The sequence below is a fragment of the Lonchura striata genome, chromosome 8 (genome assembly GCF_046129695.1).
Source record: "Lonchura striata isolate bLonStr1 chromosome 8, bLonStr1.mat, whole genome shotgun sequence".
Lineage (NCBI taxonomy): Eukaryota > Metazoa > Chordata > Aves > Passeriformes > Estrildidae > Lonchura > Lonchura striata.
Window position 1 is genome coordinate 18973899 of NC_134610.1, and position 27536 is coordinate 19001434.

Genomic DNA, 27536 nt, shown 5'->3' on the forward strand with positions numbered 1-27536 from the left:
TTCTAAAGCTATAACTGTACAACGCTCTAGTCAGTTCTGTAATATCTGTAAAACTGTCCACAGTAAATAAAGTGTGTTGGGTTTTGGGTTTCTTTCAAGATAACAGTATGGCTCTTGTCAAAAGTTTAAAAAAACCCTGTTTTAACAAAGAGTAAAAAACCTGATACCTTTTCTTAAGTATAAAATGTTACTTTTAAAAATGTACTTTCTCAAGGCTTGAATCAGTTCCTGAAGTAATAAAACACATTTCCTAGAAGAAAACATCTCTGACTGAGCTGTTGCACAGTGTCTAAACATAAGCATTTAAAACATTTCTCCTTATTTCATTGCAAACAAAAATGAGTGCATTGAGTCTTCACACTGGATACCACAAGCTCAACTGCCACCAAAAGAAAAAAAAAGTAAACTGTTGAAGAGTGTGAGGTAAAGGGCATGACTTTCACACTGTTTAACAGTACCAGCAGTTCTGAACTCAGCACAGATGAGGGTACCAGCACCTGGTACAACTAAAGAAGGAATTAGGTCTATAAATTGTATCTAATATTGGTATTATCAATATTTCATTAAGGAATTAACAAACATTTGCTTATGACCAGATTAACTTGATAGATTATTTGATTTTAGAAACCTTTCTTATTAGGCATGAAATATAATAGCAAGCCACTAGGAATCAATAAATCTCCACACCCTTTCGAATCTGCAAAGAAAGCACGGAACTCAGCGAGCGGTTCTACTTGACAAGCAAATTCCAAAACGGGGTAAAGACCATCAACACTGAAAGGAACCCAGCAGTAAAATACATTACTGTTTTCAAGCATTCCACCTTGCTTTTTAGACAGACTGGAAAAGAGGGAAGAGATTCTTAGTATATTCTTAGTATAACCGAAATCTTAAGAGTCTAGTTATTAGTTCTAGAAGAGGAGTAGTAATAATGCAGTTGAAGTTGTTTTACTCCTCTCTTGCTGTTACATTCCCCCTTCCCCTGGATCTCTTGATCAGTTTTATTCTACCCTAATGTGAATGGGTGATAACAGTGACTTTGTGAGCATCTGGAGTCCTTGACCAGGAGAAGTCCAATATTCAGGTTTATGATTTCTTCCCCCTCCTCTAGTTTCCCTTTAAGATAATTTTTATCTTTGCAAGCACGTTTTCTTTCTTTACTGGTTTGCAGCTCTAATTCTGCACCTGCATTTAGTATGTTATCTTTTAGATATCTCAGGTACTGTTTCTTTGCAACCTCCAAACCCACTTTCGTCCAGCTCTAGACTTGCATTTCTTCAAGTGACCGCAGGCGAGCCATTTATGACCACGGAGCTCCAGTACCAAGCCTATGCCCCTTCCCTTAGTGCCTTATACCAACAATCGTCTGTGGCCCATCCTCGATCTTCACTTCTCCAGGGCCTGTGTTACCCTAGCAGACCCGTACACCTGTGCAGTACATCACTGTGGTTAGGGCACAGAACACCTCGTTCTACGCAGAGTAACAACAAAATGCAAACCTATGGGTGCACCACATAAACAAAAGTTAGAAGAAGGCACCTGGTCCGCTGGCAGAAACCGCTGCTACAGCTGAACAATTTAAGCACAGGTGAGGGCAGGTGGGCACTGAGACCTTGCGAACTCGGTGCAAACGCCGCAGCGATGGAGGGTCCGGCCCGGCACGGCACAGCAAGGCTCGGCGCGGCACGGTCCGGCCCGGCACGGCACGGCAGCGAGGCAGCAGCCGAGGACGCGGTCCTGTGCCCGCCGCGGCCGCGCCAAGGTCGGCGGCCGCCGGCAGCAGCCGCAGCGATGTTGCCGGCGGACAGGGTTTCAGCTCAGTGGAATTCCCCTGGAAAAAAACACATCTTCTTCCACTAAATGTTTCTTATTTTAAACAAAGCGCCCTGGTGCGAAGCTCCACATTCCTGAGCACGCGGGGAGCGGGCAGGCACGCGCTCCCAGCCGGCCGTCCCCCAGCCCGCTCCCGTTTCCCAGAGCGGCTGGGGATGGGCAAGCTTGGCCCAGCCGCGCGCGTTACCGGCACCGGCACCCTCTGCCGGGGCTGGAGCACGTCCCGGAGAGCCCGCGGCGCTGCCCGGCGGGGACAGCGGCCGCGGGCACAGCGAGCACCCCGCCCGGCGGGGACAGCGGCGGGGACAGCGGCCGCGGGCACACGGGCGGCACGGCCCCGGCGCAGCTCCCGCCGCCCGGAAGCGGCGCTGCCGCGCGGAGTGTCTCCCATTGGCCTGTTCCCGTCACGCCGTCCCGCCCCCTCGGCGCGGCGCGGGCGGCCATTGGCTGGCGGCGCTGCCAGTCGGCGAGGGCGAGCTCCGCCGGTGCCCGCGCTCGCGCGGCGCGCGCTCTGCCGGCTGGTGCGGCTGCGGGCGGAGCAGGGATGCGCCCCGGCTGCGGGAGCGCGGCGCGGAGCGGCGGCAGCCCGGGTGGCCGAGGGCGGCGAGCACGGCCGGTAAGGTCCGGCGGGGGCTGCCGGTCGCCGTGCGCATCTCCTGCGTACGGTGCTGAAGGGGCCGCTGGCAGCGCCGGGCAGCGGTGCCGGCACGGGAGGAGCGGAGAGCGGGCGGGATGCCGGGGGCGGCCGGCGGCGCTGGGCCGCGGCGGGCAGGGGTCGCGGGCGGGCGCGGTCCCCCACCGCCCCTTGCCGTGCCCTTCGGCGCGGGGGTCCCCGGGCGGGACCGGCGGCGCGGTGGGAACTTCGTCTGCCCCCGCCCGGCCGGCGGCGGCCGGCGGCGCCTGCGGGTGCCGCGGCGGGGGGCGACATCAGCCCTCCTTAGGGGCTGCGGCGCTGCCCCCCGCCCCGCCGCCTCGGGAGGGCCGCTGAACGGGGCCGCCGAGCGCTGGCCCTGGCGTGGCCGCGGGGGTGCGGCTGGAGAGGCGGGCCCGCGGGTCCCGGCGGCGGCGCTGCCCCGGGCGCGGCCGTGCCCCGGTCGGGGGGCGGCGCGGCCGTGCCCGGGCCCGCGCCGGGGGCGCTCCGCGCGGCCGCGCCGTCCGGGGCGGCGGGCTGAACTCCCTTCGAGCGAGGATTGCACTCGGAGGTGTTCCTGGACGCCCGGCGAGGAGAGTCACGCAGCCGAAGGCGGCAGTGGTGGTGGTGTGGCCGCAGACTGGATCTTAAAGTTGTTAACACAGTTAGCGCAAAGAAAAGTTATTTTAAAGTCAGCGTATCGGTGATGGCTGGTACATGGCCACTGGCTATTGAGACGGAGGAATTAGAAATAGGCAATCCTTACCTTTATCCTTTATCGTTATGTACTCCTTTCCATTGTTCTTTTAGCGATAAAGACAATATTGGAAGGCTTTGAAGTGTTGTCAAATCTTGTTAATTTAGATAAAAACAGCCTTCAGGTGTTTTATAGTGATGTTGTAAGCACTAAGTATCTTGATTATGTAACATTTCAGGGAATCTGCCAAGGTGTTGCCAGACTTTGTGATGAAGAGCCTGATTTTCCAGTCATAGAAATAAAGAGGAGTTTTGACATTGATTCGGTAGGAAGCAGGACAGCATCCACAATTAACAGACCAAGAGAAATTAGTTCTTGTTATCTGTTGGTTATTTTGCATCTCTTGGGTTTGGGTATTTTAAACATTTACACACTGTGCAGAAAATGTAAAGAGTGTTTAGTTTGATTCTGGGTTTTTTTTTGGTTCCTCTGTACCTTTAAGTTTCCTTTTCTACTTTCTAGGAGTGTATTGATCTTGTTCACTTATTGTTGATAGAGTATTCTGATTAGTAGTTATAAGATGTGTTCAATCACGTGATGCATAATGTGTTTTCAGAAATGTTTTAAACCATGATAGATGCAAGGGTGAATAAGCAGTGCAAACACCATTGCAGCACATACATGCTCTGCTTTGGGGAGCTAAAGCCCGTTTTTAAAGCTGTGGGGAAGGCACAAGTAAGTGTAAAAGATTTGAGGTGTGGAATTTAGAGCTGACACAGGTTAAATATTGTTCCCTCCCTGCATAGCTATTCACTAAATAACATTTTTGGCAGAATATAAATTGCTAATGAAATTTCAGTTCTTGTACATCTCTAATTCTAGATAGATTTGTACAGGTTCAGCAAATGTCATATTGCCAAACCATTTTTTCAGAAACCTCATTTAGTGAACCTGATTCAGTGTCATCAGAGTATTTTAGATTAGAGAACAATCCTCATCCAAGTATGTCATACACAGCCACGATGCAATGTCTGAGATGCACTCAGTTTTGCTCATCTGTCTCATAACATCACCCATTTTTTCCTCATGTGCTTTTTTAGGAAAGAAAATCCCAAATTTCTGTGGTTGTTTTGTGGAAGAGAGCAGTGAAATCTTTAGAGATTACAGGCTGAAAACACTAAGCTTTCCCCTTGCCCTGCCTTGTGAGTGACACCAAATTTTAATCTAAATATTTAGCTTGTGAATGGGTAAACTGTAGAACCTTCAGCACATGAGTAGACTTTATTTGTGACAGTTATTTCAGTGGTGCTGTTCCCAAGAGAACATGCATACAGGAGAATGTATGCCAATGTATTTGCTACATCTTTGTCTTAAATACCTTTTTGCCATGCACTGTTCTAAGGAAACATTTTCTAAACCATCAAAATATTTCAAGGCTGTCATGTCAGAAGGGCGCTTGATTCAGTGTTTATTCATTTTCTTTGTCTGTTAGTAAGTAATGAAATTTTTTGTAGCAGCAATCATTCCACCACTGAAGTCAATATAAGTGTATTAAGTATTTACTTGTTAAAAATATTAATCAGCTGTAAATTTATTAAAATTCATAAGTATTATAATTACATAATGCTCATACCTAATTAAAAGAGGAGAATGCAGAAGTTTCAGAAATTTTTAGCTTGCTTTTCATGATTTTCTTCTGTATAAAAGAAAATTAGTCCATCTGTATGCTTCCCAACACTCTGAGATATCCTGAATTTTCCAAAGCTGCTTTTGTAGTAGTAATTTTTATAGGATAGTTTCACCATATGTCACATAATAAGAAATCTGGAACTGAAGCAGTCAATTCTGTCATGGTTTCTACCATGTTGCTTATTTAGTTAAACAGATAAAGATGGATAATAAAATAATATTGATGTAATTCGCCATGACTAGTAAGAAAATTATTTCTTTTGATACAGCTAGGGAAAACAAGTGCTTTTTAGAACTAAGTGTATTTTAGAAATAAGTACATATGTGCATTCAGTTGAAGAAATGAAGGGTTGCAGAAGCTCAGGGAAAACATGAATGAATGATGTATCTCCTAGTTGTATTAGATTATACAAGTGGTACACTGATCTGTTTGAAACAGCTAATGATGTTTTGAGCTGCAGTTGAGATGGAGTTGTCTCCATCAAGCACAGCAACTCTAAATGCTGATGTATGGCAGCTCTGCAGAACTCCAGATATACAGAAGGATAAAATGCCTCAGCATCCAAGTGTTCCCTTTGTTGCTTGCCCACAGGCCTCGGATGTTTCCACACAGTGATAGTATCTGCTGCTGCCTAGCACTGCCATGGGCATGGGAACCAGGAGTGCTCTGCTTGAACACCTCTGTCTCCTGAGAATGCCTTTCAAGGAACTGAGAAAAGGAATTAAGCAGGAACTTAAACAGGAATTCAGCTCCCAGTGCTGAGAACAGCTCTTCAACAGAGGGAGAGAGGCAGAGATGGGCAGGTTGTTCTTTGACTGACAGACTGCAGACGTGTTGGTGGAAGAGATCAGCTTTCCCCAGCACACCAGGAGAAAGGATGTACAAGGGTCTTGGGCCTTTGTTAGCCTACTTTTAATACAGAGATTAATCAAGGTGTGATAATGAATGAATTACAGATCTTGGTTATGAGACACTCCTCTTCTTGTATCACTACCTAAAATGTAAAGTTGCCAGGTATTGCATGTGTAGTGGGGAGTGAACACTTTTTAACCCTCTTGCATTCTGATTTTTGTAGCTCTCAAATCAAACTCCCAAACTAGTGGGAACAATCTAGATATCTGTAATAGTTACTCATTAAAACTCTACATTATTATTCCCTTAAGGATTAAAATGTGTAATTCAATGCATATATACGTGTATAATTTAATTCATCACTACAAATATTTATTAAATACACAAGTATGCATTTTTTGCACTAGAAGAAGTTGCCAAATACTGGTGAGGGAGCTAATGGTGAAGAGTGCAGTGAACAAAGAAAATGCTACATAACTGAAATCTTGTGAGAATGCTGTTGAGCTACATTTATTCATTTCTGTGGAATGTTGCCAGTATACCTTTTCCCTTTGCAGGTGCTCTGTATTATCAGTAGTCTCAAAATATTGTAATTATAATATGCCTATTTCATGTATAAACAGTAGAGGAAGGGAGAAAACACCTGAGAGATACTGACTTTTGCACTCAAATTTTTAAGACTGCCATCTGAGTACCAGCAGGCTTTAACTCATACTGTCTTTTGAGACTTACTTTGGTAAAAATGTGAATGACTTACATGGCTAACCTTGCTTCCCTTTGAGCAGTTCCGCAGCTCAGCTCTTAGAGGGGCTGATGTTTGTTTCTTTTGTCCCTCAGCAGGTGGCTACAGTTTCACTGAAATAGCTGATCTTGCTGTGGAACAACATCTGTGGCTTTCTGGGGTCACACTGTTTGGAGTAATGCAAATATTTCCTCTTGGTTCTGACCCTTATTTTTGTTTAAAGATACAGTACTGTTTTATTGCTTAGCATAGGATGTTGTCTTGGAATTTATACTGAAGGACTGCTGTTATTCAAATCTGACCTCCATCTTTCACAGCTGCTAAGAAGCAGGGGTGTAACTTTTGTGGATTTTTCAGAGCTCAGTAGAAGATATTGAAGGCAACTGAAGTGAAGAACATCAGGAAAGCTCGGCTGTGCCAGACCAGTGGACCTTCATACTCAGGGTTCAGTCTCCAACAGTGACATTAAGGGATGCTGTTAGGGACTACACACAAACCTAGCTGTTTTATGAACCTGTTCTCTTGTACTCTCCCTGCATACTTGTCATATTACAGATGGTGGGTATATATCTGCTCAGTGGTTTCAGAGCCCATTTGTGGACCTGCAGACCAAGAACCTGTCTTTTTCAAACTCGTTGCTTTACTATCTTCACAACCTCATGTGGCAGCAAGTTCCAGAAGTTTACTACTCCCTTTGTAAAGAAGCACTTAATTCTTTTATAAACTGATGTTGTGCTAGCTTTGTAAAAGGTCCCTTAGTTCTATTACTAAAGGATTTAGCAAGCAGCTTTACATTAGTTTATTTACCATCTTCATTATTTGATTCATTATACCTTGCTTCAATCTTCTTTTCTAACTAGAGAGACCCTCAAGTCTCCTTTCCTAAGGCAGGCACTCCATCCTGGTGATATTTTGTTCTCTTTCTAGAGCCTATTCTTGAGATGCAGAGACTAGACGTACTTGAGATGTGGACGGACCGAGGTTTTATAAATGTGCACTGTCTTCTTCTCATTGCCTTTCCTCATGATACCCAGTATTTTGCTAGGATTTTTCTTGCTGCTGTATGTAAGGATCTGTCAGTAATTTTCTCCAGTCATTTGTCAGCATGGTGTGTATGTGACTGAGATTATTTTCTATGAGATGTTTTAGCCTGTACCTATGTATCTATACTGAAACTCATATGTCATCTTTTTGTCCACTCTGAGTCCAGCACAGTGCCTCTGGAGCTCTTTGCCACTTAAAACAGAAAGAAAACTGAAAAATACCATTCCTAGCACTTCCAACTGCAATGAAAGGGGAAGTGAGAATGGTGGTATATGGTATTTGATCCATGTTGATTGCTGTTAAAATGATTTTTAATTAAAACCAAAGAAGCTTTAAAAAATATTGGAGTGCAAAGCTCTATTTACTCAAATACCTTTAATGCTTTCCTAGCCTCTCTATGGATTCAATACACAACAGCCTAAACTCCAATGCTATCTAATTAATCACCTTTCATTTGTGAACTACATTTCATAGTAAGATGAAAATAATAACTAAAGCTTTTCTTCTCCTCTCTCCCAGTTGTATTAGAGGTTAGGCTGGAAGCCCGCCATACAGAAAGGATCTCTTCATGTTCCTTGTTCAAAGGCAGGCTAGTCATTCGATACTCAAAGCATGTCACCTAGAAAAGCTGCTGCATTGCCAACAGCATTGAGAGTGAGGTTTAAAGAAATATCAGAAATGTATTATTAGTGTGCTGTGTTACTACTTAGTGTTACGTAGTAATAAATATGATTTTACAGCAGGGCAAGTAACTTCAGCAGCCTGTCTGTGATGATCCTGTTTCCCCTTCTCCCAGTCAGTAACACCATCCTTCCTAACCCTTTGCAGAACTACTTCAGCATATAAGTCTGGCAGAAGACTGGCCACTGACTTAAAAAACCAAAACAAAACAGAAACCCACTTTCTGCCAGCTTGAATCTGCTTCACAGAGGACCTTATGAAGGCTGTGCAAGGGAGGACATAGAACTGTGAAGGTAAATGCAAGAGGAGAGCAAGATGGTTGAACAGCAGCAGTTAATAATATGTGCTTGTCAAACCCCAGTCTGAAGTGCTGTTCTGTTTCTTGATTTATTGTTGTTCGAGTACTTGGCAGAAGTACAGGACTATTTTAGTAGGCAGCCTATTGCTTTGTTAATTTAAATATTTAGCTTAAAGAATTGCATTTTACTTCCTTTGAAGAAAGGCCCCAGCTGCTCTACTACCAATTTATGAGGTCATGTGCTGTGTAAATCTGGTTGTCTAAAAGACTGTTACCAACTGTAGTTGACTGCAGCAATAGGATTCTTCTTTCATTTTGTTTTACTCTGTAATACAGTTCATCAGAACAGCTTTTTCAAATTAGCATGTATTCAAGTATATAACACATGTATTTCTACTACCTGATTTTTGTCACGGGTGGTTCAAAGTTATGTTCCTGATCTATAAAATGGGAGCTGTTTTCTGGAATCTATAGCAACCAAAAGAAGGCAGTTTGCCAAAGAAAAAGGTTTTGGTGAATTCCATTTGCATGGTGTGCTTGAAACCCACCAGTGCTACTTCATGTCAAGTATGTCCATGTGTACAAGTAGCTGCAAAGTCAGAACAGCTTCTGTTGGCTGATGCAGCTCAAAATTAGTTGAGTGAGCTCATGGTAGCTTGCAAGGATGTCATGGATGGACATGAACACTGTCAGCCTGAACAGTCTTTTCCCCCAGTACTTACAGACCACAGTGGTGGTAATTGCTGAATCTGTGCTGAATACATTTGGCAGCTGTGATAGAGCAGTGCCAAATGTGCTGCTTATCTGCCTTAAACAGACTATCATTGTAAAAAGTGGAACTTGTGTTCCATTGTTCAATTGTGACAATATCTTCTTGTGTTAAGATGTGTGCATTCATCTAACATTTTTTATAAGATACTTCAGAATCATCAACCAAATTTTACTACAGTCTTCCCCAGAAAAAATACTCAGATGTAGGTACAATGGTACATGTAAATGAAGCCACACGGTTGTGGGCATCCAAAAAATAAAAGTTAATTTCTTTCATATGTATACTTTTTCATAAGGTCTGTCAAGCAGGCTAAAAAGAGTGGCATTGGTACAGTGCATTGTACTATAAAAATCTGTTATATTAATGTTTACCTAAAGCTTTCAGCATTTGCAAGATTTTTCCATGTAGAAAAATAATACTTAACTTGGATTTCAGACATTGTAGTAAAGCCACTGGTTTTTCTTTTTGCCAAGCTTTTGAGTATGCTGTTTTTTTGTTAAAAGGGCACAGAAAATGCACCTTAGCATAAAAAGAATCATAAACCAAATTCTGTTTATGTAGTTTATACTGTATTTACTTTAAAAAAGCTAGGCAGTAACGAAGCACTGCTAAAAGTTGGCTAAAAGATTCATATACATGAGGTTTTCATCACAAGAATTAAAGTTCAAATCAAAGTTTCTCACCAAATTAGTGGCAACTAAGCTATGTTGAGTCTGATGACTCTAATTTGCTTGTTTGGGATTCACCTCTACCCAATCAGTTTGTTAAAGAGCACATTACTTCTTCTGCTCTGAAGTACTTTTACACAAATATTTTGCTGTGTTGCAGCTAGGCTGAAAAAATTTTTTGTAAACCCTGAAGAAGACTGGCCTCCTTGCCAGTGAATTTTCATATGCAGATTTCAGATTCCTGTACAAAGTCAAACATTGCCATTGATTAATCAGGCACTGAATTGGGCCAGAAAAGTCTGGAATAGAATTTGAGCATCCAGTCCGGTACTGATTCTGTAAGTTGGATCATATTAAACATTTCACATGGAAGATATACTGTTACTGGGAAAAAAGTTCTTTTGTCCATGCATTCTATCTAGTCATGAAATTGGAAGTCAATGGAAGTAGAATTCACATTATATCCTAATTACAAGTGAGGAGGAGATACTGAATACTATTTTATGGGTATCTTATTCTGAATATTTCTCAGGAGAAAATAAAAATTTTTTTTTTTTTGCTCATGCATGAACATAGAGGAATCAAACAAAATACTACTAAAACTAAGAACTATTTGTAGAAGTTCTGTACTGTATATTCATTTCATTTTCAGTAGGGAAATTAAATAAATTAAATACTTCTGTTATTGATGCTGGTGCCAAACATAAACAGACTCAAATCTGTTGAGAAGTTCCAAAATAAGATGTTTACTGTGAATTGATTCTTTTTTTATTTGCAGAGAAACAGTTATTCTTTGTCTTTAAGATTTGGTATTGATACCAGCTGAAGTCTCCTGCAAACTGATTTTGGTACTGCAGATCACATTCTAAAGTTGCTCTTTATCATCTGACACAATGAGAGCTTTAATCTTATGAACGATCATGACAAAAGTAGGTAGCAAGAGAACTTAGTAGTAAAAACAGAAAAGCTCACCTGCAGGTTTTGGGAGGAAAGTCATGCATAGCATCAGCTGGCTTGCAGGCTTTTTTTCATTTCAGTTATCTGAAACAAAATTAATTAATTCTTTTAAGAACGTAAAACATAAAATGACACTGCAAAACAGCTCAGTAAAAATTCACAGAAAATAACTCAGTCAAAAGTAATAGGCTTTCCTCTGAAGGTGTTACACTTGTACTGGGTATCAGGCTATGCATCAAGTCATAGTAAAATGTGTAAATGAATGTGGATGATGCAGCAGAAGTGGTGCATCATAAAACAACCAATCTGTCACAGTAGGTTTCTGCTAGGTTTTGTTTGCCCTACAATGACTTATCAGAACTAAGACAGCCCACCTGGAGATGGAAAACTTCCCTGAGCCTCTGCCTGCTGTTGCATTTCATCAGTGACTTTTGACCGGCTGTTGCTGGCTGGGTTATTGCAGATCACTCTGGCTGGCTGTCGAGGGATCACAGGTCTGCTCAGAGGCAGGCACCAAGGCACAGGAGTTTGAGCCTTGGCCAGATCTAAATAATTTAAAATTATGTATTACTATATTAACCCCAAAGTCTGGGGAAGTCATATATCAGGTAATGTATCCCAGCTGAGGTCACCTGGAAATAATCTCCTTCATAATTTGAAAACGGTAAGAAAGGAAAATGTCGTTATAACCCATAAAAGTGAGCAACCTACAAGTGCTAATCAATCTTGTCTTTTGTAAACTATGTCCCTGTTTTCTAAGCAGTCACTCAGCCAAGTTACTACATACTTTCCTTTTGCTGCTAGAGATGAGTTTGAGGTGATTGCTTTGTAGAGACACTAATGCCATGAGCAAACAAGTCAGTTGTATCTGAGCAACTCCTATGCATTTTGTACAGGTGTCAGTGAAAAAAAGACTCAGACCTGGTGTAATTTTTGCCTAAGACTTTTTGGGCTCAGGTGGTTTTGACTGCATGTGACCTGATATTTTGGAACTATTCAGAATTACTGTTAATGCAGTTCTTTCTATGAAGATACGAGTAAAGGTTCTGTGTTGTTTTTTCCAAGTTTTATAGATCTACTCAAACTTTTTTAAATTAAGGTGTTTTTCCCATCTTTCAAACTATTAATTTTTATGTTATTGGGCCACGGTTCCACTTACACAATATGCAGTTGTTTGAAAGTAATTTTAGTCATGGTTTTAACAACGTGACTTCAAGCAGCTCTATTAAAAATGCTACCTGATTTTACATTTTAGAAAGTGTTTTACACAAAGCATGTGTGTCATGTAGAACAAAGCAATTACCATCTTGTACATTGAAATACCCTCTGAATAAAAGGTACGATGATTAATACCAGAAATCAGTTTTGGTATCAGTTATAGTACAAATGCTTTTAGTAAAGAAACAGTCTTTGAGACTGAGTTATCTGTGGAAGATTCAGAAGATTGCACACAGTGCAGCACACACGTGGTGTCAGGTTTGGCTCCTGGATTCCCTGCTGCAGTGAACACCAGAGCAGATTTGCTCAAAGGAGCAGCCCTGGCTGCATGTGGTGCATCTGCTTCAGTCCCACGTGGCATGGCCACAGCTAGTTGGTCCCAGGCACTAGAGAGCAGCTGGGAGTGCGGGATGAGATCTGCCCGTGGGGAAGGATTTTTAGGTGCAAGGACATGCATGGGTACCTGGTGGCACTTGTACTTGCCTGGGTGGGTGACGTTCAAAGACACTACAGCTTGGTCCCCTGGCTGAGCCTTTGCCAGTGGCACCACAGTTGTGTGAGGACACTACAGACTCAAGTGGCTGTTAACTGGTTTTGTGACAGCCTACTCCTCCTGTAGAATGTCACACGCTCAAGACTGTGGCCCAGCAGTTCCAAAGTTCAGAAGTTTAGTTTCAACGTATACCAGTTCAAAAATAATCAAAATAAGCTGTGTATTTATGCATTACATTGTTAATCTGTTATGTTGTCTTGTGTACTACCTCAGAAATCTGTAATTGCTTCCATTTTGTACGTGTTGTTCTTACGTGTCAGGATTTCATAGCTCACTGGATGACATTTTTACCTGATTTGTCAAGAAGGGCATGGTACTAATAACAGTATCTCTTTGTTATCTGATAGACTGTTTAATGGAGGCAAATAAAGCCATTTGTTTGATTTTCATATATTGTCATAGTTGAAAAATAAAATGTTGATCTTTTGAAGATGATGACCACATCTTTCATATGTAAAACCATAAAGATTGTTGTAATCTTAGTTTATTTTGCTATACAGTAGCTAGATAATAATGTTAGTGTTAGATGTATAAGTACCAGCTTATCTCATGGGATATTAAAATTTTTGAGTTGTTTTTTGTTTCAGAAGACAAAGACTTATAGTATTTTAGCAGTTCTAATAGGTGGTAATATGAAAGATAACTAAAAGAGCCATGGACATGTGGAGTGTAGAAAATAATGAAACCCAGATTGGTTGAATTGAGGATTTAAAACTGAAAGACTGTTCCTTTCTTTAACTAGTAAAACTTAGGATAGAAATTTTTCAATGAGATGCAGTGACATGCTTAAAGACAAATAGGTTTTCTGACTCTGTAAGTAATACAGTTATAATGTAATGAAAATGCAGGAGGTGTTCCCTGTGAAGCACTAATATATCATGTATAACCAATATGGAAGTGATTAAATTGCTTTACAAGCAAAGGTTCGTAGCACGGTAACAAGAAACATTACAAGTTAATACTGCTTCTATCTGAAGATGTATAGTTTTGTGCTAATGAAATATTGTAATAACCTTGCACACCTTTAGAGAACAACACCAACTATAGCTCTCAGGAGTTATTCTGCAAACATTATAATTATTCTGCTTAAATAATTTTTATGCAAAGAACAATTAAAATAAACATAACTGTAAGAATGAAATTACCATAGTAAATGTAAACAAATGCATAAAAGGTGGGCTAATATAGAAGTATGCAGATAGAAATAAAATATTTTTTCAGAAGTAAAAGTAGTTGATTGCCAAGTGGGTTTCACATTAATGTCCTTATTCAAAGCCTGCTGGACTAACTAAAAGTGATCTCCAGCACCTCAGTTAAATTCAGTCAGTCTTAAGTTTCTTCCCCTCTTGGTTAAGAATGAAAAGTCAGGACTTCCCTGAATTTCAGTGAATCCAGTTTTCAGGATTTAGGTAGCTTCAGTGTATTTAACAGCTTTCTCTAGAATATGGTGTTGCAAAGATTTATACTTTCCTTTTCCACAAAAACTGTAGCCTGGGGCTTCATCAGGATAGTATCTGTACTGAATTTGTTCATTTAGTATTTGTTTACTGCCAGAAACACCTTGCACATTTTTTTTTTTGCACTATATTTGTTTTGGAAATAATGAGAGATAACAAAGTGAAAACTGTGTGAGTTTGGGTGAGAAATTTAAGTTGGCAATAATAGGTAATATTATAAGTTGACATTAATTTTAAGGTGCTAAAGAAGATTTGAAATAAAATGGTATGTTCTGTTTTATAAGGATTGTTTAAGCATTGCTAGAAAGTTTGTATATTATTAATTTTCTCTGAATGTAAAGTTAGGAAAACTTTATTTTTTTTCATTTCTGATCCACAGAATTCATACACAGGAAGGCATGCCATATGCATATGTTCTTTGTTCCTTTAAAATACATACCTCCATCATTTGGGGCATTCATATAACCCAGTTATTTCTTGTTATGAGGAAATTCAGAGCTGAACTAAAAATTGTTACCTACAGATTTTTGTGCCTTTTAGCTTAAAAGGGAAAGAGTCTGCCCTCTCTTCTTGCTACATTATATAGTGGTATGACAGTAGTTCTTTTAATTAGGTCATTAAAACATATATAGAAGACCTGACTTGGCAGACCTAAATTACCTAAATATCACAGAAAAGTCAATAGGATGTTTGTTCATGAAATGAGAATCTCGCTGAACAAAAGACTGTACTGCTAGTAGTAAAACTTTGCATCAAGGTTGAATTCATAACACACTACCAGCTATATTGCATTGAACTCTATGATGGAAATGCAGTTTGAACTCCAGTGTTTACTCAATATGGAAGTGACAAATACATGGCTCTAATAGAAATGCCATTTTTTGTGCCAAGTAGTTACCCAGTGACTGATGATGAGTACTTTGGTTCAGGAATTGGGCATGTCAGTTAGCACTATTCTAACTAGGATTTATTTCAATGGCATTTTATTAAATATGCCAATTTATGTATAGTATTTGACTTCAGGTGGTGGTGACAGAGGATTTCTTAGAAAAAGCATTTATGCGTCACCATGTGAGATGCTGTCTGGAGCCCTATTCTAGGGTCATGTAAAAGCCTGGCATAAACTTGTATATGAATTTCATTTACACTTTTGCAGTCAGTTTCACCAAAGGGTACCAAGGAAGACCTTGAAGTGTAGGCACACAACACATGCTTTGCTTTTTATCAGACGCATCCATCAACAGAGTGGGGGTGGTTGCTGTCCTGTTCAACTGGAAGGGCAGATTTCATTCCCTTCAGAGGTCTAACAGTTCCCAAGATAGACTTTCCTGAAGGGAAAGGACAACACTGTTCTTCTTTTGCTATTTTCTGTGGCTACCCAACAGGTGGAACTGCTGTCTCTGACCGTGCACAGGGCTGCGTGCCACTGGAGGCTGATGCAGGACACAAACAGCAGAGCAGCCCCTGCCTCGTGTGCTAACCCGAGCAACCTCCAACTTGAAGGCCTGACTTCCACTGGGGAAGTTAACTGTCTGCTGCAACACCCTTCCCTAGCAGAGGGGAGGAAATGCCTAAATACTGGTGGAGGCTTCTGTTCATTTGTGAACTATTAATGAACTGTTATTATTCTGGTATTACCTTTAACATATTTTATGGTGTGTTAAAATGAATAGCAATGTCACACCAGCCACATCTTATTCATGAGGTGTGATGCATGAGCATGAGGCTAGTTGTTTTTAAACAAGGACTAATTTCTGTCTCTCCCCAGATATTAACTAAATTCACTTAAATAGATTTTGGATGACACAAGAAGCAATAGTCTACTTAAAAGCTTATGGTTCTTTGAAAATACTTGGAATTCCATTCAGGATGTGAATGAAGTTGAACCAAGACTTCAGCGTTCCACAAAATAAATCCAGGGTCTTCACTCTTGCCAGCATGCTGGGAGTTACGTTTTCCACCTAAAATGGATTTCTAGCTCATGATTATAATTCTTGTATAAATGGTTAGTTTTTATTGGGAAGCTATTTCTTGGTTTGGAAAAAATACTTCTTTTCCCTTGGTGCTAAAATCATTGAGGTGGAAGGTTTGCAAAAGAAACTTCAGTGTCAACCCAAATGAGGCAAAGGGCTAAAAACGCATCTTAAGGACCATTAGTCAGAACAATTTGAGGTGACAGTAGCCAAGATTGTTTTATATATGAAGTTCATCAAACAGAAAGTTGGTTTCTTTAGCTGGAAAAGATGCCTAAAGGGGTATATTTTTGCTGCAGTTGCTAGGGAGCAGCTTACACTGTATCTGTGGGATATAATGTGAATCATGTAAAATGCACTATGCTGATAATTTACCTCAGAGTGGTTAGAGCTGAATATTACATTCACAGAGCACATCTCATTGTACAAAAAATGAAGATGAGATGGATGTTCTTAGTAATGTTTAGGTGATGGAGCCACACTGGCACACAAGGCACAGTACACGTCAGTCGGCTGACAGGAGCATGTCAGTACTACAGATCCTTAGGTGAGCAAAAAATCCATACATTGGCTAGATGGGAGGAAAGAACACAGCAGAGGAGAAGAAGTAAAACCTGTGTTTTCATGTATTTGACAGATCTTTGGAATGAACAAAGTCCTGAGAATCCCAAATAGTGTAGTCTTTTTTAAGCCCAGCTCACTGGACTGGAGGTCTGTGCTACCAGTAGTCGGTTGTTTAACAAAATGAAGATGGGTAAATCATGGGGGGATCTGAGTTGCCCTGCTCCAAAGTGAACATGCATTTGGAAACAAAACTGCTTACCTATGAAATGTCAACATCTGTAATATAAGCCTTTATAATTACTTAGTTATAGGACTTTGTAATTTTATTTCAGAATCTGTCAAATTGGAATTATTTTGGTTGAAAACACAGTCTTAACAGTTCAATATTATTAAAACTGCAAATACAATACATAAATTATACAGCTATAACACTGGTTACTATATTGCTATAGATTTCCATTTTTATATAATAGTTAAAATCTCAATATTTTTTCCTTACTGCATCCATACAGTGATACTGTCTTTAAGTTAATTGCTTCACCCATTTAAGCACTGGTGCAAGTTTGTCTCACATACGGTACACAGGGATGGAGTGTGTTTTCCTCAGCAATTACTGCATTTGTTCAAAATGAATTAGAAAATCAAAAATGTTAGGAATATTCTTTAAATAGATGATTAAAGAACCCAGCAAGTAGTGTGATGTTCAGATAAAAACAAAAGGTACTCTGTAGCATTTTAGTCCATGGTAGAATTCAGACAGGACATGAGTTGTACTGTCCCACTAAAGGGTCTGCTGTTTCTTGAAATTCTGTATGGCGTATATTTATAGTTTTCAAGTAATTTTATCCTTCCAGGCTCAGCTGCCTCACCTTGAAAGATGCTTTCAATAAGCAATCTCACAGTAAGCTGCCTAAAAACATGATGTTATTATTAACAACAATTTGAAACCCACTGAACTTGGCCTTCACAAAACTTTGTGAACAGATACTATCAAAACACAGCTGAAATTAGTGAAGTTGTGTACACTAGCTACGCTAGCCAAATATTTTAAAAAAACTCTTTCATAATCTGCTGTTGCAGATATTCACTTCTCCAACCTTTTCTACATGTTAGAGGGGTTTTTTCCTTCTCTAGTCAGCCTTTAAGTATTTGACTCTTCCAATGGTTTAGCTCTTAAGTTTTTCATAAAGGCCCAACTTTTCTTTCCCCCAAATACAACTTCTAGTATTGAAGGAACACCTCAAACTGATTCCAAAGGGTCTGTTCACAGTACAGTCTTTAAGTGATACCTCCTTTTGAATAGATTTGTTCTACATGCATTGTTCTGAGAAGCAGTTTCTGATTTCTGAAATATTCCTTTTTAAATAAAATACAATAACTTCCTTCTGCAGTTTTTAGATTTTTATATAATTGATGATATTTTATAAGCTTTGATTATTATATGCATTCACATGTTTTTCACTGAGCTGTTTGGGTTTGCTTTTGTGAATGAAGGATGTAAAATAAATAATTCAAAAGAAATCAGGACTAGACGTAATTGCTGTTGTATATGGTTGTCTGCTATCCTACTTTTGTTCTGCTTCACTTCTGAAATAGCACAATGCATTTCTGTTAGTAGCACAAAGAAAAATATTTTGTAGAGAAATAGTCTGAAAATATTTTAATCTATCTCTTAAAATGTGAAGTACATTATTTCTATTCCTTCTTTCCTCCTATTCATTTTAATTGTTCAGACTTTGGACAATGGGCATGGGAAACACCAAGGCACAGTCAAATACTTTTACTTTCCTTGGTACAGTGAAAGTATCTATCCATTTTTTAAAAATGTCTATTGTTAACTATCTCCCAGAGAAAATTTTTTTCAGTTAAAATATTTGGTACTTAAAAGAAGCTTGTTGGGATTTTTTACCAGTAATGAGTTTAGTACTCATATAAACAGTTTCTAAAATAACCTTGAAAAGTCTGTATAAAAGCTACCTAGGACTAAGAGATTCTTATGCATTCTTTCTGAAGCATTAGAGCAGCAAGAATATGATTAATTGTAGTTTGGCATTTTTCAAGTCTCTTTTCTTACCCTGGATAATGCCTATTTTATTTGATATAGTAGATGAGAAGTTGCACCTCTGCTACAACTTTTTTTGTATTAGATTTATAGTTTGATTTCCAACTAACTTAACTCTGTGGAAAGGACAGTTGCACTGGGGATTTTTATACAAACCTGAAGCAGATTTGATGCAAAGTACTGGATCCAAATAGCTGATGTCTTATGGGAGGAAGGGTCAAAAGTTGGAAAACAGATCTAGAATGGATGTAATTTGCCCATTCTACATCACAGTGCTGTCTGGATCTCTTAGCCATAAATCAAAATCTATTTTTTTTTCTGAAGTCCAGCTCTAATTTCTTAGCACCTTTTTGTAAAACTAGACAAAATTTTATTCTATCTTGTTTAAAAATAACCCTTTCTATCTGCACATGCCACCTGAGTTTTCAAATATTCACAGAGACCATACTCAATCTTACATAATGAAATAATATTTTTCTTTTATGTCTGTTGTCATTGTTTAAACCCAGCCAGCAACCAAGTGTCACACACTGCTCAACCACTCCCCCACCAGTGCAAGCCCTGCTCAGCAATAACAAAACATCTCTGAATTATCAACCTGTGTGCAGCACAAACCCACAACACAGCCCCCTACCAGCACTGTGCAGAAAAGTAACTCTACCCCAGCCAAAATCAGTAGTCTGTGAAGGAAGATTGGGTTTTTAAGTAAATATCTCTCCATGAGAGTCATTCATAGAGACTGCAGTTAATTGATATTTTGCTGGAGTTACTCTTGGTAGTTCCATTCACTGAAGTCCTCAATAGCACCATAGTTCAGTGTGTGAGCTAGCCATATCCATTTCAGTGTCATATTTCATTTTAGAGCCGTTCCACCAGTCTTTGTAATTTTCTAGTATATACGATACTATATATATAGTAGTATATATAGTATATATATCATAGTATAACAATATATATAATAGTGTTCCTTTTTACATGTTTGTAATTTGGATGCCCTTGCATGAAGCAGCATAAATATAAAAAAGGAAAACAGCCCCTTCTCTACAGTACTTGAAGTTTGCTGTTAATTATTCAAATCACATTAGGTATATGAATTATAGGGTATATCTGCATTTGTAATTTTTGCTGTGAAGAAAAAACATTTTTAAAGGGAGGGAAATACCTTCTAGTAAGCTGTATTTTCACAGACTTTAGGTTCTAATCTGATGGGATTGTTGAAAATCCTCTGATTGACTTCTTAGGTCAACTGAGAATTCAGGTTTTCATCACAAATAAAAATTTGTGAAGTCAACATGGTTTATGATGTCTTGCTACTGTCTGCAAATGTCTTTGCATTTCCAGCTTCCAGTGCTTTTTCATTTTTAAATACTACTACAGAGGAAAACAATATGGTAATAGTAGTGGGTTCTAATTTTATCAGTCATGATGCTTCTTGTTGATTTTGTTGGGAAAAAAATTAAATAGGCTTTGGCACTGAGCTGTTAAAGCTCAGATATTTACAGGAGGCAAAATGAATATCTGTGAACTCTCTATTTCCAGAGGAGCAGTCACCCAAAAAGTGTAGGCACTTATATGCAAATCCTGAGCCCTCTCAGGAAAATATTCAGGAATTTGAAGTGTAGCATAGGGAAAATACTGGAATGCTGCTTCTGCTCCTTTAATAAATGTCTACAGATAGTGTGCCTGAACTGTGTGAACTGCTGTGTCCATTCTGGTTTACACCAGTACATACAATTCTTAAATGTCCAGAGATAGCAATTGTGTGACTAGTGGAAGAATTCCAAGGTGAAATCATGACCTCTTTAGTGCCATATATTCTGCATAATATTAATGTTAATGTTATATTGTTCCTCATGAACATCTCACCTAGACAGTGCCTGCATGTTTACAGCAGGCTGAATGAACTTCAGGCTGCTCACAGCCAGTGGCTGTGGGAGGGACGATCCTTCCCTGCTGTTTTGTGTTGGAATCACAAGCCAGGGCTAGAAGCTGTTTTAAGGTGACAGCACTGTAGCTACTCAAGGATGTAGCCTACAGCACTAGACCTCTACATTTTAATTTTTGGTACTATATGTGCTTACATGTACATTAAAAATTTGGCCTTGCTGTGCAGAAGTGATCCAGAGATTCTGAACAATAGTGAATCATCTTATTCTGCCATAACACCCTTAATTTTCACTACAGTGTTTATCCCAGCATTTCCACCCAGCTCTGGGATGGCTGTAAATTGGTTATTCAAGTTGTAAGAAAAAGAAAATAACCCAGAGCAGTGAGACAAAACAGAATGTACAGTGAATCACAGCCAAGGTCTAACAATCCTGTTCCTCCTAATAAAGACTCGCCTATTGCTGCTCAGCAAGAAAATATTAGATTTCAAACAATAGCTTTGACTCATTAAATTCCCTTAATCCCCCCATAGCTCTATTTTCTGAAGGATGCTTCTACAGTGTAGTTCATATAAATTAGATAATCCTACCAAATGGTTGGATTGTGCAAGAAGAGAGGCCAGGTTGTCTCCAGCTGTCTGAAGATGGAGGTGAGGTTGGACAAAGCAGGTAGCTGCATTTCAGTCAATGAAGAATAATTTAAGGTGAATTGTGTTACACGTGTTAAATGTGACTAGTGTCAGTCTGTGCAGGCAGTGCCTACTTGTTCTCCCTATGCACAGACCAGCTACTCTTTCTGTGTAAGAAAGCCACAGACCTATGTAGGAAAATATTTCAATGACTATTATACCAGAGACTGACCAATAAGTAATTTTCTTCAGCTGGCTGCACTTTGGCATCAAGTTTTAAACCTTGGTTGACCCCTCTTTCCAGCTCTAAGGTCTGTTAGTTAGGCATGAATTAAGTTATGCTTGCTGAGATCTCCTTAATGCAACTTTCAAATGTAAATAAAGTTGCAGGAGTTGCACTTCAAGTGAGCTTTGTCATGATTGTGTCCTTTGGTAGGTGTCATGGAGTCTCCTTCTCTGGAGATGTTCAAAACCTCCCTGGATGTGATCCTGTGTAACCTGCTCTAAGTGATGCTGCTTTGGAAGAGGGCTTTGACTAGATGGACCTTCCAACATCAATGATTCTGTGATTCTGCATTCCTCTGGGAATGAAGCTGAGAACTCTGATTGTTTTGGCTTTTTTTTTTTTTTTTTTTAACTGATGAAGATACCCAAATCCCTAACACTGTTTTTTAGAAGGCAACTAAGAAGACCCAGGGAGGAGCTACATCATTGGTTACTTTTGCAGATTCTGGAGATGCTGAACAGACCTCACAGGCTCCCTGTGGGTTATGCTTGTTTAGTGCAGACTTGGTTCTGTTGTTTGTTGTTGGGGGTTTTTTAATTGACAACTAATCTTGAGGAAACTTGTGATCAGCATTTTCTTGTTGATAAATGAAGTAAGTAAACAACTAAGAGCTCCTTGTCTGCTTTTCTGAAGTATGGGACCACTCAGATTGATAGCATCCACAAAACAGCAGACTTACTGGAACTTTCACATTCTCCAGCTGCTGAGTTTGGTACCATAAAATACGGGGTCAGGATGGTATGCCACAATTATTCATTCTTTGACAAATGAGTCTTCCATTAATAGAATGTTCACCAATAGAATGTGAGGCAGTACAAGGATCTTTCACTAGTGCTGTATAGAGGATCTCTTCTATACCTGCATTAGAGAGTCCTAAAGTTTAGTAACAGATCATTGTTTCCCTTTCCTAGAATAGAAAATTGGCGTGGAATAATAAGAGCTTGCATTCAAAAGAGAGGCCTCTGAAGTCACAAATTTCTCATAAGCATTTGTCAGTAACGTATGATTTCTGCCCATGTGTCTGGCTCATTTTCCCCAAACATTACAAGGATTTTCTGTGGACTAATCTGATATATTCTAGATGTTCAAAACAAAACAGAACAATTACACTACATATATATTTTGTAGTCCTCGTGAATTTGTTTGGATTCACAGCCCCCTGAAATTATAAAAGAAGTGTATCTGATAAAGATACACCTTTCTGATAACAACAGTTTAATTAAGCATTGTTTTCACCAAAATTGGTGGTCCAGAAAATTACATAAAATTGAGATTATAAATAACTATTAATACCAATTAAAATTAAGATTACTGTCTGCCACTTGCATCCTATGACAGAAAAGATGGGTATGAAATACCGGTATGATGGTACAGGCCTCCTTGGCCTTGCTGCCAATCCTTTATTAACTCAAGTAGAAAACTTGGCAGCTGGAGTTGGGTTTCTGACCCTTTGAGAAGGGCATCTTCCTTTGACAGAAGGACCTTGTTTCAAACCACAAGTCAAGAAACAGGATTAACAGGTGTGAAAAGCAGTTGTGTGCAGACCACAGCAAGCATGAAAAAGGTTAAGGCAAGATTCAAGGTCCAGACAAGCAGTAAGGCAGAGCAATGAAGAAACAGCCATGTGCTTATGTGATTGTTACTTTGTTAGTTGTAGAGTATGGAAAACAGAAGGAATTAGTCATTAGGTTATTTTGGAAACCTCAAAAAGACCCCAAACCCACAAACAAAACAACAACAACAAACAAAACCAAACCAAAAGAAACTAAAAAAACCTCAACCAAACCAAAAACCCACTAGGGAAAAGCTATTGCTTTCTACCTCTGCATTTAACATGAAATTATTTTAATGTAAGTTTTTTTTTTATTTACTCCTGAACACTGGAGTACTTTGTCTAACACTGGCATCTTCATACAAAGGGCAAGAAATAGCAGGTGACACCTGGATAAATGTCTCAACCCCACTGTATGATGATATGCATTCAGGGACTGTATAGTGTGTCCAAACCAATTTTTTGCACAGAATGTTAAGAGCCTAGCAGACAGAAACTTTAATGGGAATTGGTACCTATAAGAGTTAGAATAATGCAGGCAACAAATAATAAGAATGATCCTGTTCAAGCCAAAGGAATACTTAGCCTGACTAATTGTAGGGGGGGTGGGGGGGAAAGAAGTTTCTACCATTTTTATCATTTTGTTCTTCATATGTATGTCCTGGGCTATCAATCAGCTTTCTTTAACTGAAGCCAGCTGGCAAGTGACACTGCAGTTTATCAACCACCAGTAAATAAAATGTTATGCTCCAGAAAAATTCAATTCCCAAATCCCACCCCTAAAAATCAATAAAGTTTCCTCCTCCAGCTAAAGCATTTCTTATGAACATTCATTTTTTAAATATAGCAATTTTTGTCACCTTTCTTAAAAATAAAAACTAAAACCAAATTAATATTAAAAGCTATGAAAACTGTGGTTCTAGAAACAAATCACTTTTTAATTTTCATAAACATTAAACTTTTTTTAAATTTGGGTTAACAAATATTTATTTAAAACAAGTAAGGATTAAAAGGTTCATTATATCAGTCCTTAAAAACTAAAATAATGTTTGGAATTTTGGATACTTCTACTATAACTTTACACTCACTCTCTGAAGTTCCTGTTCCCAAGTTAAACATCGTAAGACTGGCTACTCTGTTGAATAAGATTTTATTGCATTAAGATATAAATAATGTTGTTTTTTTCAGTCAGTACCCAGTTGTGGTTTAGTTTGGAATTTCAAACTATAATGAACTAATAAAATCCAACTCAATCTTCGTTAGTTTTTCTATCTGTCCCTTTAAACGCTTTGATGCACTCTCATTCAGGAGGTGGCAGAGAACTGTGACCAGTGCAGTCATGGAGGCACGGGGGTCTGTGTGCTTTGCACTGAAGTCTGCATAAGCTGCCAGATTGTACAAATGCCTTTCCCACTTTCCTTTGTATATCAAAGCTGTATTTAAACTTTCCTAGTGTTGTGGTTGTATCAAATTAAACCTCTTGGAATTCTCTGTGTCACCTTCTATTGCTGCCAGTGACATCTACAGTCTAGTGCATTACCATTTTGGCTTCAAAATAGGCTGCTGTTAACTTTTACGATACTAACCATTCGATGCATTCCCCTTTCTGATCTTTTCCAGTGGCCTCTAGAGCTCTTCACCTCAAAGAGGTTCATACAACTGGCTCTTTGTGCAAACTGAAGCTTTCAGCCCTTCATGGAGTCAGTGGTGTCTAACAACTTTTATCATATAAATATCCTTAAAAAGATTTTGAGATATTCATTGATAGACACAATATGGTCAATTGTCCGTTTTCTCTGAATTGAGTGTACAGGGAATTGTGTTATTTCCTAATCCCATGGTCCTCTTCAGAGAAGCTTGTGCAGATCTCTGAGGAAATACCCATTCAGAACCTGTTGGTTCAACCCATCTCTGTAATCAACCACCACACTTTTAAGATTAATCTGGATGGAATGTAATCAAAGTCTTAAAAAAATAGAAAAATATCCATATGAAATTCTAACAAATTGACTTCTTAGACAGCTGATGTTCACCAAGACATATTTTAGCTCAAAAAAAAGGGTATGTAATATAGGAAGGGAAAATTGTATTTTGTTCATGATTAGGCTAATTTAAAAAGTGCTTGAATTTGGGGGGGTTGTTTGGTTTGTTTTAAACTGAGCTGTTTGCATGCTCATACATTTCTAGATGGGAATAATACTAGTAGTCCTACAACTTTAAAAAGTTATGGGGCTTATTTACAATGGGAAAGAATTATCATCTCCATATCTTGAAGATAAGTCATATGGACAAATGTACTTCAGCAAAAACAAGAAATAAAATATCTCCAAGTGAAGATGAAATTCAAAGAAACCATCATCAGATAAGACCCACAAGTAATCTCAGATCTATGTATCAAATTTGAGCCAATTCACTAAATTAAAAGGATTGGAATTATATTCATGTTATTTCTGACAGTTACATTTTCCTGGTTTACACCAGAACATCAAGAAGGACATTATATACTGATACATTTTGTAGCATCTTACTCAATAACTAGAAATATATTGAAGCTTACATTTCTAAGAAGCATTTACAAAGCAATAGCTCCTATAAATTCTGCCCAGTGTATGGAACAGGCTATTTGGGGTTTTTCAGTAAGGGAAAATACAGAATAAGAAAGAACCTGAAAGTCAAGACAGCCATTTTCCCAGTTGTTTTGCTTGTCTGGCAGTAGGAGTTTTTTCTCTCCTGAGTCAGGTCTCACAGTCACTGGGAGTAGAGTCCAGCGTTTGTTGTGACCCCACTCAGAAGCCATCCTCAGCGGGTGAGCGATGCAGCGGTGGGCAGTAGGAGCTGTGCAGCTGTGCCTTGCTCCGGGATGCAGCACTGCAGCCTGGCTGAGCGCAGCCCTGCCCTGCAGGGCAGCACGGGCTCCTGTGCTCTGCAGGCCCGTTCGTTTGCCTGCTGAACGCATCGCCAAATGCACTCCCTTCCAAAGCCACGGCTGGCACTGAGAGTCTTTGCACTGTGGTAGCGAATTGCTGGGACAAAAGAACTCACTGGTGGGAACAAATGATGTTCCAGTACCTCTGGAAACATCATCCTGTAACACTGTTGGTGCGTTTGCGTAAATTCAGGACACCAAGCTGAAGCTCTGTTCTAGGTAGCTTCTGAGAATAAGGATTCCTTCATTCTCTAGCTTTCTACAAAATTATTTGCCTACATTAGAAAATGGAAAATCTACCAGGAAGACAGACAGTTTTCTGGTTTGAAAGCCTATGGGAAAAGTGAAACTAGTTTGTTTTGCCTTGTCATCCCGATCAAGAAATAAATCATGTAATGCCTTCAAGAAAAATACTTACACTTTATTCTTCCCCAAATGGTAATATTGGTGCACAGAAATGAGGAAAGCTGTATTGCACGCACTCCCTCCTGATACTGCATTTGCTTTATTCCAATTTCCATGTAAAAGGAATGACTTGCATGTTAACAGTAAGAAGAAAAATCAGGACCCTTCTACCGTTAGATAATCTAATGCCAAAAGCACTGCCAGAACAACTTTCCTGCCATTATTTATGTAGGGAAGGGAGACAGTCAGCATCTATTATGTTGGTTTTTTCATCAGCCCCCACCCCAGGCTGAGGTTTAGTGTCAGAGACAGGGAAGAAGCATTCGGCTACATTCTTACACTGAGGTGAGAAAGTCCCAACCAAAGCCAGCGCAGTGAAAAAAGGGGTAATTTGTAATAAAATGAGATAGATGGTATTGACAATCTGACAGGACAAATCCTTGTTTGCAGTGGGAATGATTTGCAGTTAGCAGATAAGGTCAGACAGAGGATGTTTCGTATCCAAGTCATCATCAGCTACAGAAAAAGTTACTACTTTCCCCCTGGGCAATTGGTCTTGTCATTCACACCTGTCTTTACCATTTTTTCCTGATATAAACCTGACTTTTTTATTCTTGAATCTATGCTAAGTATGCACATATATATCCTGGACAAAGAAGGTAAAGGGGGAAAATATAGGCTTCCATTGTCTAAACCAACATTTAAATACCTAAATAATGCAGCCAGCTTAGTTTGCTCATAAGGTATTCTAGTAATTAAATCTTTTTCTTGACTGTATTCACAGACATTTTGCCAAGGAAGGTTCTACATTAAAATCTTGAAGACTTGTATAAGTATTCTAGAGTTTCTTCTTGGTTTACTTTTATGCTCTTCCAGAATCATCCCATCCACCATTAATTTACTACAGGTCACTGATCCCAGGTAAAAGGCTGTCTTACAATGAGTAGGGAAGACAACTAATCGTGTTATGCACACCCCAAGGATATTCCTCTCAGAGGAGGCATGGAAGAAGCTCATGGATTTCTTGGCATTAATTTCTAAAAAAAGACATGAAGTTTTGATGCTCCTTTTCAGCTTTGAATTGTCCGGCTAAAGCAGCATGGTACCATTCAAACCTCTCTAGTACCACCCCAGATCTGCAGTAAAATGCCATAACCTCT

At 39.5% G+C, this 27536-nt stretch overlaps 1 protein-coding gene and 1 long non-coding RNA gene across 8 annotated transcripts in view; one reads left to right on the top strand and one right to left on the bottom strand.

The window, feature by feature from the left end:
- The window catches only part of LOC110472759 (uncharacterized), an 87453-nt gene extending 85495 nt beyond the window's left edge, over nucleotides 1-1958 (bottom strand). For both annotated transcript variants that reach the window (XR_013340370.1, XR_002465763.2), the window contains exon 1: nucleotides 1540-1958. This is a non-coding gene — a long non-coding RNA (uncharacterized LOC110472759). The remainder of the gene's footprint in view (nucleotides 1-1539) is intronic.
- Nucleotides 1959-2319: 361 nt separating this feature from the next.
- The window catches only part of B3GALT1 (beta-1,3-galactosyltransferase 1), a 181351-nt gene continuing 156134 nt past the window's right edge, over nucleotides 2320-27536 (top strand). For 5 of the 6 annotated variants that reach the window (XM_031505421.2, XM_021534743.3, XM_021534742.3 and 2 more), the window contains exon 1: nucleotides 2320-2449. The gene's annotated coding sequence lies outside the window, so the exon portion shown is untranslated. Of the gene's footprint in view, nucleotides 2450-8317; nucleotides 8464-27536 lie in introns of all 6 variants that reach the window. The other variant, XM_021534744.3, reaches the window with a different exon arrangement.